Raw genomic sequence first — 14,508 nt, 5'->3', positions numbered from 1 at the left:
CTACTTTGCTGCATCACCCTTTCCTCTTCAAGGGAAAAACCAACGCATGCTCAAGAGGTAGTGGAAGCTAATGATGATGATCATGAAACTTCTGATCAAGTTACTGCTGAACCTCGTAGGTCAACCAGAGTAAGATATGCACCAAAGTGGTATGGTAATCCTGTTCTGGAGGTCATGTTACTTGACCATGACGAACCTATGAACTATGAGGAAGCGATGATGAGCTCAGATTCCGTGAAATGGCTTGAGGCCATGAAATCCGAGATGGGATCCATGTATGAGAACAAAGTGTGGAATTTGGTTGACTTGCCCGATGATCGGCAAGCCATAGAGAATAAATGGATCTTCAAGAAGAAGATTGATGTTGACGGTAATGTTACTATCTACAAAGCTTGACTTGTTGCGAAAGGTTTTCGACAAGTTCAAGGAGTTGACTAAGATGCTCTACAGGTGTCTCCGATGGTGTTTGTTGAGTTGGCATAGATCGAGATTAGGATATGTCACTCCAATTGTCGGAGAGGGATCTCTGGGCCCTCTAGGTAATGTACATCACTACAAGCCTTGCAAGCAATGTGACTAATGAGTTAGTTGCGGGATGATGCATTACGGAACGAGTAAAGAGACTTGTCGGTAACGAGATTGAACTAGGCATGATGATACCGACGATCAAATCTCGGGCAAGTAACATATCAATGACAAAGGGAACAACATATGTTGTTATGCGGTTTGACCGATAAAGATCTTCGTAGAATATGTAGGAACCAATATGAGCATCCAGGTTCCGCTATTGGTTATTGACCGGAGATGTGTCTCGGTCATGTCTACATAGTTCTCGAACCCGCAGGGTCCGCACGCTTAACGTTCGATGACGATATGTATTATGACTTATGTGATTTGATGTACCGAAGGTTGTTCGGAGTCCCGGGTGAGATCACGGACATGACGAGGAGTCTCGAAATGGTCGAGACATAAAGATTCATATATTGGAAGGTTACATTCGAACATCGGAATGGTTCGGGTCGTTTCAGATAAGTTTTGGAGTACGGGGGTTACCGGAACCCCCTCCGGGAAGTTATTGGGCCTTATGGGCCTAGTGGTGGAAGAGAGGAGGCAGGGCAAACCTAATTGGACTAGGGATAGCCCCCCCCCTTTCCTTCTCTTCTTCCTTTCCTTCCTTCTTCTCCTACTTGGACTAGGAAAGGGGGAAACCTACTCCTACTAGGAGTAGGAATCCCCCCTTGGGCGCGCCCCTTGAGGCCGGCCCTCCTCGTCCTCCCCTCCTTTATATACGGGGGAGGGGGGCACCCCATAGACACACAAGTTGATCCTTAGCCCTGTGTGGTGCCCCCCTCCACAGTTTTTCACGTCGGTCATATTGTCGCTGTGCTTAGGCGAAGCCCTGCGTTGATAAGTTCATCATCATCGTTACCTCACCGTCATGCTGATGGAACTCACCCTCGGCCTCAGCTGGATCAAGAGTACGGGGAACATCACCGAGCTGAACGTGTGCAGATCGTGGAGGTGTCGTGCGTTCGGTACTTGATCGGTTGGATCGTGAAGACATTCGACTACATCAACCGCGTTACTAAACGCTTCCTCTTTCGGTCTATGAGGGTACGTAGACACACTCTCCCTTATCGTTGCTATGCATCTTCTAGATAGATCTTGCGTGATCGTAGAAATTTTTTAAAATACTGCGTTCCCCAACAATTGTACCTTGAGATTCCAACGAGAGCCCAGTCTCCTCGTCGAAATCCTCACCAGCGAGCAGCCAGAAGCGACTGCCCGCCGGCGAGATCCCTACAATTGTACTGCGTTCCCCAACAATTGTACCTTGAGACGAGAGCCTAGTCTCCTCGTCGAAATCCTCACCAGCGAGCAGCCAGAAGCGACTGCCCGCCAGCGAGATCCCTACTCCCGACCCTGGGAGCGAGCGAGACTGAGCAGGTGTGGGGAGCGGCGGGGGAAGCGCGGCGACCTCCTCTGGGTCAGTGGCATCTTCAGTATCTTCTTCTTCGTACCAGGCTTCGTTCCTCCCTTGCCCTTGCCGCTCCCCAGATCTGTCCGCGCCTCCAACGCCACCGCAAGAGCAGGCCTCACCTCCCTGGCCACCGCAGGCACCGGTGCAGGGAGACCCATCACCGCACCAACCATGTACTCCGACGGGCCCGCCGGAGCGTGGCGGCGCGAGCGGAACGCCACCCACTTCATTGCTTGCATAGGGTCGTCCGATTCCGCCTCCTCCATCGCCCACAGCAGCATCCTGAGCGCCCCCACCGGCTCGCCCGTCGGTGCGAGGCGCCAGTCCTCCGCCTCGGTGAGCTTCCTGTAGGCCACCCCCGCCGCCTCCTTCAGATTTCTCTGTAGGGGAACGTTGCAGAAAATTAAAATTTTTCCTACGGTTTCACCAAGATCCATCTATGAGTTCATCTAAGCAACGAGTCTAGGGAGAGAGTTTGCATCTACATACCACTTGTAGATCGCGTGCGGAAGCTTGCAAGGTGATGATGTAGTCGTACTCGACGTGATCCAAATCACCGATGACCAGCGCCGAACGGACGGCACCTCCGCGTTCAACACACGTACGGGACGGGAGACGTCTCCTCCTTCTTGATCCAGCAAGGGGGAAGGAGAGGTTGATGAAGATCCAGCAGCACGACGGCGTGGTGGTGGATGCAGGGCGTCACAGTAGCAGGGCTTCGCCGAGACTACGAGGGAGAGACGTAACGGGGGGAGGTGGAGGCGCCAGGGGCTGGTGTCTTCTCCTCCTCTCCCCCCCCACTATATATAGGGGTGCCAAGGGGGGGGGCGCCGGCCCTAGTAGATGAGATCTACTAGGGGGGGCGGCGGCCTAGGGGAGGTTTCCCTCCCCCCCAAGGCACCTAGGGGTGCCTTCCACCACTAGGACTCCTCCTAGGGGGAAACCCTAGGCGCATGGGCCTATAGGGGCTGGTGCCCTTGGCCCATGATGGCCAAGGCGCACCCCCTACAGCCCATGTGGCCCCCCGGGACAGGTGGCCCCACCCGGTGGACCCCCGGGACCCTTCCGGTGGTCCCGGTACAATACCGATAACCCCGAAACTTGTCCCGGTGCCCGAAATAGCACTTCCTATATATAATTATTTACCTCCGGACCATTCCGGAACTCCTCGTGACGTCCGGGATCTCATCCGGGACTCCAAACAACATTCGGGTTTCTGCATATACATATCTTCATAACCCTAGCGTCACCGAACCTTAAGTGTGTAGACCCTACGGGTTCGGGAGACATGCAGACATGACCGAGACTCTCTCAGTCAATAACCATCAGCGGGATCTGGATACCCATGATGGCTCCCACATGCTCCTCGATGTTGTCATCGGATGAACCACTATGTCGAGGATTCGATCAAACCCTGTATGCAATTCCCTTTGTCAATCGGTACGTTACTTGCCCGAGACTCGATCATCGGTATCCCAATACCTTGTTCAGTCTCGTTACCGGCAAGTCACTTTACTCGTACCGTAATGCATGATCCCGTGTCCAACACCTTGGTCACATTGAGCTCAATATGATGATGCATTACCGAGTGGGCCCAGAGATACCTCTCCGTCATACGGAGTGACAAATCCCAGTCTCGATCCGTGTCAACCCAACAGCTACTTTCGGAGATACCTGTAATGCACCTTTATAGTCACCCAGTTACGTTGTGACATTTGATACACCCAAGGCACTCTTACGGTATCCGGGAGTTACACGATCTCATGGTCGAAGGAAGAGATACTTGACACTTGCAAAGCTCTAGCAAAACGAACTACACGATCTTTTATGCTATGCTTAGGATTGGGTCTTGTCCATCACATCATTCTCCTAATGATGTGATCCCGTTATCAACGACATCCAATGTCCATAGTCAGGAAACCATGACTATCTGTTGATCACAACGAGCTGGTCAACTAGAGGCTTACCAGGGACATAGTGTGGTCTAAGTATTCACACGTGTATTACGATTTCCGGATAATATAGTTATAGCATGAATACAAGACAATTATCATGAACAATGAAATATAATAATACTTTTATTATTGCCTCTAGGGCATATTTCCAACAGTCTCCCACTTGCACTAGAGTCACTAATCTAGTTACATTGTGATGAATCGAACACCCATAGAGTTCTGGTGTTGATCATGTTTTGCACGCGAGAGAGGTTTAGTCAGCGGATCTGCGACATTCAGATCCGTGTGCACTTTGCAAATCTCTATGTCTCCATCTTGAACATTTTCACGGATGGAGTTGAAACGACGCTTGATGTGCCTGGTCTTCCTGTGAAACCTGGGCTCCTTTGCGAGGGCAATAGCTCCAGTGTTGTCACAGAAGAGTTTGATCGGCCCCGACGCATTGGGTATGACTCCTAGGTCGGTGATGAACTCCTTCACCCAAATCGCTTCATGTGCTGCCTCCGAGGCTGCCATGTACTCCGCTTCACACGTAGATCCCGCCACGACGCTCTGCTTGCAGCTGCACCAGCTTACTGCTCCACCATTCAACATATACACGTATCCGGTTTGTGACTTAGAGTCATCCGGATCTGAGTCGAAGCTAGCGTCGACGTAACCCTTTACGACGAGCTCTTCGTCTCCTCCATAAACGAGAAACATGTCCTTTGTCCTTTTCAGGTACTTCAGGATATTCTTGACCGCTGTCCAGTGTTCCTTGCCGGGATTACTTTGGTATCTTGCTACCAAACTTACGGCAAGGTTTACATCGGGTCTAGTACACAGCATGGCATACATAATAGATCCTATGGCTGAAGCATAGGGGATGACACTCATCTCTTCTTTATCTTTTGCCGTGGTCGGTGACTGAGCTGAGCTCAGTCTCATACCTTGTAACATAGGCAAGAACCCCTTCTTGGACTGATCCATTCTGAATCTCTTCAAAATCTTATCAAGGTATGTACTTTGTGAAAGACCTATGAGGCGTCTCGATCTATCTCTATAGATCTTGATGCCTAATATATAAGCAGCTTCTCCAAGGTCCTTCATTGAAAAACACTTATTCAAGTAGGCCTTAATGCTGTCCAGAAATTCTATATCATTTCCCATCAGGAGTATGTCATCTACATATAATATGAGAAATGCTACAGAGCTCCCACTCACTTTCTTGTAAACGCAGGCTTCTCCATAAGTCTGCATAAACCCAAACGCTTTGATCATCTCATCAAAGCGAATGTTCCAACTCCGAGATGCTTGCACCAGTCCATAAATGGATCGCTGGAGCTTGCATACTTTGTTAGCGTTCTGAGGATCGACAAAACCATCCGGCTGCATCATATACAGTTCTTCCTTAAGATGCCCGTTAAGGAATGCTGTTTTGACGTCCATCTGCCATATCTCATAATCATAGTATGCGGCAATTGCTAACATGATTCGGACGGACTTTAGCTTCGCTACGGGAGAGAATGTCTCGTCGTAGTCAATCCCTTGAACCTGTCGATAACCCTTAGCGACAAGTCGAGCTTTATAGATGGTAACATTACCATCCGCGTCCGTCTTCTTCTTAAAGATCCATTTGTTTTCTATCGCTCGCCGATCATCGGGCAAGTCTGTCAAAGTCCATACTTTGTTTTCATACATGGATTCTATCTCGGATTTCATGGCTTCAAGCCATTTGTTGGAATCCGGGCCCGTCATTGCTTCTTCATAGTTCGAAGGTTCATTGTTGTCTAACAACATGATTTCCAGGACAGGGTTGCCGTACCACTCTGGTGCGGAACGTGTCCTTGTGGACCTACGAAGTTCAGTAGTAACTTGATCCGAAGTACCTTGATCATTATCATGGTTTTCCTCTTCAGTTGGTGTGGGCATCATAGGAATGGTTTCCTGTGCTGCGTCACTATCCCGCTCAAGAGATAGTACTTCATCGAGTTCTACTTTCCTCCCACTTACTTCTTTCGAGAGAAACTCTTTTTCCAGAAAGCACCCGTTCTTGGCAACAAAGATCTTGCCTTCGGATCTTAAGTAGAAGGTATACCCTATAGTTTCCTTAGGGTATCCTATGAATACGCATTTTTCCGACTTGGGTTCGAGCTTTTCAGGTTGAAGTTTCTTGACATAAGCTTCGCATCCCCAAACTTTTAGAAACGACAGCTTAGGTTTCTTTCCAAACCATAATTCATACGGTGTCGTCTCAACGGATTTAGACGGTGCCCTATTTAAAGTGAATGTAGCTGTCTCTAGAGCGTATCCCCAAAATGATAGCGGTAAATCGGTAAGAGACATCATAGACCGCACCATATCCAATAGAGTGCGATTACGACGTTCGGACACACCGTTTCGCTGAGGTGTTCCAGGCGGCGTGAGCTGTGAAACGATTCCACATTTCTTTAAGTGTGTACCAAATTCGTGACTTAAGTATTCTCCTCCACGATCTGATCGTAAGAATTTTATCTTTCGGTCACGTTGATTCTCCACCTCATTCTGAAATTCCTTGAACTTTTCAAAGGTCTCAGACTTGTGTTTCATTAAGTAGACATACCCATATCTACCCAAGTCATCTGTGAGGGTAAGAACATAACGATATCCTCCGCGAGCCTCAACGCTCATTGGACCGCACACATCGGTATGTATGATTTCCAACAAGTTGGTTGCTCGCTCCATTGTTCCGGAGAACGGAGTCTTGGTCATTTTGCCTAAGAGGCATGGTTCCACGTGTCAAACGATTCATAATCAAGAGACTCTAAAAGTCCATCGGCATGGAGCTTCTTCATGCGCTTGACACCAATGTGACCAAGGCGGCAGTGCCACAAGTATGTGGGACTATCGTTATCAACTTTAAATCTTTTGGCATCTACACTATGAACATGTGTAATATTACGCTCGAGATTCATTAAGAATAAACCATTGACCATCGGAGCATGACCATAAAACATATCTCTCATATAAATCGAACAACCATTATTCTCAGACTTAAATGAGTAGCCATCTCGTATTAAACGAGATCCAGATACAATGTTCATGCTCAAACTTGGCACTAAATAACAATTATTAAGGTTCAAAACTAATCCCGTTGGTAAATGTAGAGGCAGCGTGCCGACGGCGATCACATCGACTCTGGAACCATTCCCGACGCGCATCGTCACCTCGTCCTTCGCCAGTCTCCGTTTATTCCGCAGCTCCTGCTGTGAGTTACAAATATGAGCAACGGCACCGGTATCAAATACCCAGGAGTTACTACGAGTACTGGTAAGGTACACATCAATCACATGTATATCAAATATACCTTTGGTGTTGCCGGCCTTCTTATCCGCTAAGTATTTGGGGCAGTTCCGCTTCCAGTGACCCTTCCCCTTGCAATAAAAGCACTCAGTCTCAGGCTTGGGTCCATTCTTTGACTTCTTCCCGGTAACTGGCCTACCAGGCGCGGCAACATCTTTGCCGTCCTTCTTGAAGTTCTTCTTACCCTTGCCCTTCTTGAACTTAGTGGTCTTATTGACCATCAACACTTGATGTTCTTTCTTGATTTCAGCCTCTGCTGACTTCAGCATCGAGAACACTTCAGGAATGGTCTTTTCCATTCCCTGCATGTTGTAGTTCATCACAAAGCTCTTGTAGCTTGGTGGGAGCGACTGGAGGATTCTGTCAATGACCGCCTCATCTGGGAGGTTAATGTTCAGCTCGGTCATACGGTTGTGCAACCCAGACATCTTCAGGATGTGCTCACTGACAGAACTGTTCTCCTCCATCTTACAACTGTAGAACTTGTCGGAGACATCATATCTCTCGACCCGGGCATGAGCTTGAAAAACTAGTTTCAGCTCTTCGAACATCTCATATGCTCCGTGATGCTCAAAACGCTTTTGGAGCCCCGGTTCTAAGCTGTAAAGCATGCCGCACTGAACGAGGGAGTAATCATCAGCGCGAGACTGCCAAGCATTCATAATGTCTTGGTTCTCTGGGACGGGAGCGTCACCTAGCGGTCCTTCTAGGACATATTGTTTCCTGGCAGCTATGAGGATGATCCTCAGGTTCCGGACCCAGTCCGTATAGTTGCTGCCATCATCTTTCAGCTTGGTTTTCTCTAGGAACGCGTTGAAGTTCATGTTGACATTAGCGTTGGCCATTGATCTACAAGATATATTTGCAAAGGTTTTAGACTAAGTTCATGATAATAAAGTTCTAATCAAATTATGAACTCCCACTTAGATTAGACATCCCTTTTAGTCATCTAAGTGTTACACGATCCGAGTCGACCAGCCCGTGTCCGATCATCACGTGAGACGGACTAGTCATCGTCGGTGAACATTTTCATGTTGATCGTATCTTCCATACGACTCGTGTTCGACCTTTCGGTCTCCGTGTTCCGAGGCCATGTCTGCACATGCTAGGCTCGTCAAGTTAACCCTAAGTGTTTTCGCTGTGTAAAACTGTCTTACACCCGTTGTATGTGAACGTAAGAATCCATCACACCCGATCATCACGTGGTGCTTAGAAACGACAAACTGTAGCAACGGTGCACAGTTAGGGGAGAACACTTCTTGAAATTTTATAAGGGATCATCTTATTTACTACCGTCGTCCTAAGTAAACAAGATGCATAATACATAATAAACATCACATGCAATTATATAGTTGTGACATGATATGACCAATATCATATAGCTCCATTGATCTTCATCTTCGGGGCTCCATGATCATCTCGTCACCGGCTTGACACCATGATCTCCATCATCATGATCTCCATCATCGTGTCTTCATGAAGTTGTCATGCCAACGACTACTTCTACTTCTATGACTAACGTTTAGCAATAAAGTAAAGTAGTTTACATGACGTTATTCAATGACACGCAGGTCATACAAAAAATAATGACAACTCCTATGGCTCCTGCCGGTTGTCATACTCATCGACATGCAAGTCGTGAATCCTATTACAAAGAACATGATCTCATACATCACAATTCATCATTCATCACAACTTCTGGCCATATCACATCACATGATCAATCGCTGCAAAAACAAGTTAGACGTCCTCTAATTGTTGTTGCATCTTTTACGTGGCTGCAATTGGGTTCTAGCAAGAACGTTTTCTTACCTACGAATCACCACAACGTGATTTTGTCAACTTCTATTTACCCTTCATAAGGGCCCTGTTCATCGATTCCGCTCCAACTAAGGTGGGAGAGACAGACACCCGCCAGCCACCTTATGCAACTTGTGCATGTCAGTCGGTGGAACCGGTCTCACGTAAGTGTACGTGTAAGGTTGGTCCGGGCCGCTTCATCCCACAATACCGTTGAGCAAGAAAAGACTAGTAGAGGCAAGTAAGATGACAAAATCCACGCCCACAACAAAGTTGTGTTCTACTCGTGCAAAGAGAACTACGCATAGACCTAGCTCTGATACCACTGTAGGGGAACGTTGCAGAAAATTAAAATTTTTCCTACGGTTTCACCAAGATCCATCTATGAGTTCATCTAAGCAACGAGTCTAGGGAGAGAGTTTGCATCTACATACCACTTGTAGATCGCGTGCGGAAGCTTGCAAGGTGATGATGTAGTCGTACTCGACGTGATCCAAATCACCGATGACCAGCGCCGAACGGACGGCACCTCCGCGTTCAACACACGTACGGGACGGGAGACGTCTCCTCCTTCTTGATCCAGCAAGGGGGAAGGAGAGGTTGATGAAGATCCAGCAGCACGACGGCGTGGTGGTGGATGCAGGGCGTCACAGTAGCAGGGCTTCGCCGAGACTACGAGGGAGAGACGTAACGGGGGGAGGTGGAGGCGCCAGGGGCTGGTGTCTTCTCCTCCTCTCCCCCCCACTATATATAGGGGTGCCAAGGGGGGGGGGCCGGCCCTAGTAGATGAGATCTACTAGGGGGGCGGCGGCCTAGGGGAGGTTTCCCTCCCCCCCAAGGCACCTAGGGGTGCCTTCCACCACTAGGACTCCTCCTAGGGGGAAACCCTAGGCGCATGGGCCTATAGGGGCTGGTGCCCTTGGCCCATGATGGCCAAGGCGCACCCCCTACAGCCCATGTGGCCCCCCGGGACAGGTGGCCCCACCCGGTGGACCCCCGGGACCCTTCCGGTGGTCCCGGTACAATACCGATAACCCCGGAACTTGTCCCGGTGCCCGAAATAGCACTTCCTATATATAATTCTTTACCTCCGGACCATTCCGGAACTCCTCGTGACGTCCGGGATCTCATCCGGGACTCCGAACAACATTCGGGTTTCTGCATATACATATCTTCATAACCCTAGCGTCACCGAACCTTAAGTGTGTAGACCCTACGGGTTCGGGAGACATGCAGACATGACCGAGACTCTCTCAGTCAATAACCATCAGCGGGATCTGGATACCCATGATGGCTCCCACATGCTCCTCGATGTTGTCATCGGATGAACCACTATGTCGAGGATTCGATCAAACCCTGTATGCAATTCCCTTTGTCAATCGGTACGTTACTTGCCCGAGACTCGATCGTCGGTATCCCAATACCTTGTTCAGTCTCGTTACCGGCAAGTCACTTTACTCGTACCGTAATGCATGATCCCGTGTCCAACACCTTGGTCACATTGAGCTCAATATGATGATGCATTACCGAGTGGGCCCAGAGATACCTCTCCGTCATACGGAGTGACAAATCCCAGTCTCGATCCGTGTCAACCCAACAACTACTTTCGGAGATACCTGTAATGTACCTTTATAGTCACCCAGTTACGTTGTGACGTTTGGTACACCCAAGGCATTCTTACGGTATCCGGGAGTTACACGATCTCATGGTCGAAGGAAGAGATACTTGACACTTGCAAAGCTCTAGCAAAACGAACTACACGATCTTTTATGCTATGCTTAGGATTGGGTCTTGTCCATCACATCATTCTCCTAATGATGTGATCCCGTTATCAACGACATCCAATGTCCATAGTCAGGAAACCATGACTATCTGTTGATCACAACGAGCTGGTCAACTAGAGGCTTACCAGGGACATAGTGTGGTCTAAGTATTCACACGTGTATTACGATTTCCGGATAATACAGTTATAGCATGAATACAAGACAATTATCATGAACAATGAAATATAATAATACTTTTATTATTGCCTCTAGGGCATATTTCCAACATTCTCTTCATCGAGAACCTGGAGATGATCTCCATCAGCTTCGCCAGCTTCGATTCATCCCCGTCTGCGATCACCCGAGCCATCGCCTCGAGCCTCAGCTTCCAGGGCTCCATGGTTATCCTCTCGCGGAGCGCTCGCTTGTGGGAGAGAAGGGGAGTAGATTTCATCGAGAAGGGAGGGAATGGCCGCACCGCACCGCGTAGCAACTTTAATCCCCCTCCATTCCCGACGCTCCCTCTCCTCCTCCGCCTCGATCTACGCGTTGTGCCGCGCCTCCGCCTCGGAACCCAGCACCCTGTCGACCAACACAACGTGACAAGGAAAACGCACCTGCGTCCCCTCCCAGATCGGAAACTTCCCGTGTACCCGCATCGAGTCGACGCGTACCCCGCGGTTGTCGATGAGGGCCAGCACAGGGGAATCACCACGCTGGAGCAGAACGCCTCGCTTGAAAATCATCAGCGCCGGTGTGGATAGTCGGCGACGAGGTGAACCGCCCACCGGCGGTCGAGCGGAGTTGCCTCATGCGTTGTCATCCCAGCTGGAGAATTTTTTTAGATAATGGATGGAGCAAGCACTTGGAACCATTCATATATGGAGCTACTGCAGAAAGAACTTTGTGATCTTGCTCAGTTGTTAGCTGTACTACGGAGTAGATGGCAGTACTGTCATACAGTATCGTGTACGTCTGTACGTGCCAAGTGGATCCACCTACGTGGCACGATCTATATATATATTTTTCCTTTTGGGAGACGCTACATGACATGATTGATTACATGGTGCGCTTGTCTGTCATGTCGACGACGTTGATGAGCCATGATGGCATGCATGCGACCCCCTCCCCGGCTACAGTGACAGTATCTAGAGCTAGCTCGCCTGCCCCCTCCCATGCTGGCAACGGCCTCTGTTGGCTCTGCCGGTTCAATACGACGAGACAAAAAGGCTTCTTTCACGCTCTCGCGTGCCGCTTGAATAGTCGACAACGCTACACTGTCATAAGCCGTGGCTTTCTGATCAGCAATCATTGCATGGCCGGGCCGGGGGTGCGAGCTCTCGGCCTGTGAGATTGTGATATGAATATGAACCTGATCGAAGTTGTGATTATTCTTGGACTCACAGAAAGGTGCGGTGCGTTTGTGTAGGCTTTCGTCTTAAGCAAGGGATATTCCATGGATATGTTGTTTCGGGGCTTTTTTTTCATGATAATACGTGTCTCATTTATATCATAACGACCATAGTACAAGTTATATACATACCAACTTGACAAAACTGAAAAGACAGCAGACCACTAGCCTTTGCACACAGAAACACCAGCCAAGAAATAAAATTACAAACAAGACTGAAGAATCCTCTGAGCATGACACCAACGCCCGTCACCTGCCTCTGGCAGCACCATAGCAGCCACCAAAGGAGAAAATGACGGATCACCTCCACACCCGAGCTCGACACGGCTCCATCGATGATATGCAGCTTTGCGGACCTCCAAGGTGGCTCACCAATAAAGACGAAGCCATTGCCGTTGAACGAATCAGACCGGAGCAACACCCCGGACACGCCATCGAATTCCAGATCTAGCACCCCCGCCCAATTAAGATGTTGGAGGAGGAAACCATACCTGCATGCCACGAACCACGAACCCAGATCCACCATCTTGCAGATGCCGTCGATGCAGATCACAATCTGCATCCGCTCCTGGACTACCTCTCAAACTCCACGCCGGCGCTGGAGCAAACGCCGTCGCAACAGCGGAGCCCGAGGACAAAGGTCCACCACGAGGATGCCGCCGCCGTCGCCGCACCATCCTTACTTGAACAGTCTGATTTCCAAATTCACCCAAAAAACGAATCGTCTCATTGAGGAAGAATCTGAAAATTTATTAGTCGGCGTCGCCATCGCCGTCGCCAAAACCATGACGATGAACGACCCAAAATTCTAAAAAAAACTAAGGCCTAAAACAATCCACATGCGTGGATCCGACGACCCTCCTCACCACCGACGACCGAAGTCGTCAGCGGAGGGGAGCCGCCGGAGGACGGCGGCGGAGGAAGTCGCACTGGCGGCAAGAGGCGATCGCCTTTCTTTTCTTCTACTGGAAGAAAGAAAGCCTTTCCTCGGTCTCTACGCGAGCGTCAAATCGGAGACCTTGTTGCTTCGGGGCTTGATTAGTACTCCTTCACCGGAGTTGGTTTCCTACCAACGTAGGTGTACTGTTCCATACAATTATACATGCTCGTACATCTAGGAATCTAGCTACTACTACTACTAGTACATAGCTCCTGAATGGTTTGTCCATCATCGTGACTTCGTGAGCCATTTCCCTGTCGTGGCAGGGCAAGTACGTACTGTTCGTACATATTTTCGGCTTCGGTAGTTCACGTGTGCATGCACTGGTTGCGAGAGCCACGCCACCGGTTTCGACGGGTGGCCGCCGGCGAAACGGACCAGCCCTGCCGTGCGCACACGGCACACGCTCGCCAACCCGCGCACCCGTTGTCGCGGCGACACACCATCCACGCACGGAACGGCAAACGCGGGCCGGCCCGGCCTTACGGGCGCCCAAGTCAGATCGGGATCCGGAGAGCGCGACGGCTTTCTTCTCCCGGTGCAGGTGGGGCCGGGCGACGGCGACGCGCCCCCGACGCGTGTCGCGCGGAGAGTCCGGTGCGGGGAGATCACTACTGTATGTGCCTATCCCGTCGACGTCCACGTCCACGTCGACCTCCGCTCCGCTCGCACGCATGAACCGCTCCGTGATCCGCGAGTCGTCGGCACGCCGGGTTTCCCTTTCGGGCATGGCTGTCCCGCCGGCGCCCGGCGGAACGCTTCAACTTGCCAGATCGGCACTAGAGACGCGGAGCAGAGAAATGTCCGGATAATGGCAACCGGGCCAATCATGGCAAGCAGCAAGGTCATTTCCACCTTTTGTTTTTGATGAAGGAGCAAAGGTCACCGCGACTTCAAGGGATGGGTGGCCGCTCTCCTTCCACTTCCTCCCCTTGGAAAAAATACATAAACTGGTTTATTTGACAGTGATCGGCTCTTTAAAGTATGTTATCTAGGAGTAGATCATTTCCGGGCGCTTCTTTTCCTGTCGGGACGGATCGACTTGTGTCAATGGTCCGTCGCCATGTGTGCCGCGACTCCGGGTTCCCGCTCCATGCCAATGCGTCGCACTGTTCTTCAAGGACACGCATTTTTCTAGTCGTAATGACAGCGCCTTCTGGTTCACATTCTTGAGATTTTTGCACCGGAATCCTGTTTCAATCCTTCACGTCTCCTGTCCTGTCACAACGAGTACGGCAATACGCATTCATTAGTTCAGCTAATCAATCGGACCAAAACCTTCCGGTCGAAAACACTGACCAATTTATCCAGTTTAGTATATCATATCCTGTTTGACG

Source organism: Triticum aestivum, chromosome 2A (assembly GCF_018294505.1).
Source record: "Triticum aestivum cultivar Chinese Spring chromosome 2A, IWGSC CS RefSeq v2.1, whole genome shotgun sequence".
NCBI lineage: Eukaryota > Viridiplantae > Streptophyta > Magnoliopsida > Poales > Poaceae > Triticum > Triticum aestivum.
The sequence above is the reverse complement of the archived record's forward strand: the minus strand, read 5'-3'. Positions refer to the sequence as shown.